Below are 2,273 nucleotides of genomic sequence, written 5' to 3'. Positions count from 1 at the left end.
GAGGACTCTGTTGCTGTTGGTCGACACGTTGAGAATGGGTGAGGTTGGCCCAGGGGCGGTGGTTGATTCGTGGTCCGCACTGAATCCACAAGGCCTAGCAGGGCAGGAATCCATCATATGTCGGGATGGGCGATGATATGAGATGGTAATACAGCTTCCTTGAATGTGTTTTTTTTTTTTTTTTTTGTATACAGGATCGAGGCTTGTGAAAGAGGGTAGCGGTAGACAACATGGGGAGAGAAGGGGAAGCACACAAACACAACATTTGAGAGCAGGGACATCGGGATATCTGTGGGAGGGCTTGGGGGGAGGAGGCGTGGCTCAGGTGTGCCAAGGAAGGACTTTGCACGATGGAGGATGCCCAGTCGGCTACTGGCTTTGGAGGCCAGCTTGGAAATGTGGTTTTCCCAGAAAAGATCATGGCAGATCGTGAGACCCAAAAGCTTGAGTGACCGCTGTCGCCGCTGATGCCTTGTCCCCTGCAGGGGGAGGGGTGGGAGAAGTATAAAACACATGGACACTGCCAGAACTTCCAGGAAAGAAATCGGTATTTCAAATAAGTGGATCTAGGGTGAATTAGCGGGGGTAGAAAAGATCAAGGTTTTGGATGGGGGAAGATAAGAGATGGTGGTGAACAGCTGTTTTAAAGACCTGGAGGGAGGAGTGGGATTGAAGAGAGTGAGGGAGTTTGTTCTAGAGGGGAGAGGAAGAGAGGAAGGGGGAATGAAAAAAGTGAAGGTGAGCAGAGAGCCTAGATTTTGGCAGTTTTAACCATAAGAGGGTTGCAGGCAGATCTTGTGCGACCTGTAGGAATATTTGGGGGACAGAGCACAGAGAGAGCTGGGGGAGCTAGGCTGGAGAAGAGTCGGTAGAAGACCCACTCTTCTTGTGCAAACTGCTCCAGTTCTCCCAGATTTGAAGGGTGCCTTCTCCCAACTGCTGTTTTCAGATCTCCCCACAGGTGTTCAATGGGATTTCGATCTGGACTCATTGCTGGTCATTTCAGAACAGTCCAGCGTTTTGTCTTGAACCATTCCCAGGTGCTTTTTGAAGTGTGTTTGGGGTCATTGTCCTGCTGCAAGACCCATGACCTTCGACGGAGACCCAGCTTTCTGACACTGGGTTGAACATTGCGCTCCAAAATGCCTTGGTAATCTCCTGATTTCATGATGCCATGCACGCATTCATGGTACCCAGTGCCAGAGGCAGCACAGCAACCCCAAAACATCACAGAACCTCCTCCACGTTTGACTGTAGGGAAGGTGTTCTTTTCTTTGAAGGCTTCATTTTGTTTTCTGTAAACATAGAGATGATGTGCTGTACCAAAAAGCTCTAATTTGGTCTCATCTGTCCACAGATTTTGGCTTGTTCAGGTGTGTTTTGGCAAACTCCAGACTTAGTGTCTTATGTCTCTCTCTCTCAGCAGTGGGGTCCTCCTGGGTATCCTACTATAGGAACCCCCTTTCATCGAGTTGGTTATGGATGGTGTGAGTTGAAACTGTCGTACCTTGTGTCCTGTGTGTCTCCCGGTGTGTACCCCAGTTTAGAATAGGTACACCATATCCCTGTGTGTCGTAAGAGGCGACTAAAAAGGTTGGCATCAGGAAGGGCATCCGGCCATAAAAACATTGCCTCAAAAAGAGTTTGTTGATCTGGAGAAAGCATTCGATAGGATTCCACATGAAGTAGTGACATGGGCATTGAGGAAGTTAGGAGTGGAGGAATGGTTGATCAGAGTAGTGATGGCAATGTACAAAAGAGCACGCACAGCTGTAAGGACGAAGGACGGGAACAGTGGTGAGTTTGAGGTTAAGGTGCATCAGGGGTCGGTACTAAGTCCACTACTATTTGTAGCTGTGATGGAGGTGCTGGCTCGGAACGTAAAGGAGGGTTTACCGTGGGAGTTGTTGTGTGCAGATGATCTGGTGTTGATTGCAGAAAGTATGGATGGACTGAAGGAGAAGATGAACAAGTGGAAGGAATGTATGGAGACAAAAGGTCTGAAGGTGAATATCAGAAAAACGAAGGTGATGGCAAGTGGTAAAGCATGTGGTGAGGTGGAAAGAACTGGGAAGTGGCCATGTGCTGTGTGCAGGAAGGGTGTCGGAGTGAATTCCATTCAATGTACAATGTGCGCTGAGTGGGTTCATCAAAAATGTAGTGGTTTGAGAGGGTCATTAACCAGTGTGGCAGCTACATTCAAGTTTCAGGTGTGCACAGAGGGAGCTGCAGATGGAGGAAATGTTGAGTTGGATCTTGGAGACGGCGTGAAG

The sequence above is a fragment of the Myxine glutinosa genome, chromosome 10, assembly GCF_964187855.1.
Source record: "Myxine glutinosa chromosome 10, kmMyxGlut1.1, whole genome shotgun sequence".
In the NCBI taxonomy this organism is placed as follows: Eukaryota; Metazoa; Chordata; class Myxini; order Myxiniformes; family Myxinidae; genus Myxine; species Myxine glutinosa.
The sequence above is the reverse complement of the archived record's forward strand: the minus strand, read 5'-3'. Positions refer to the sequence as shown.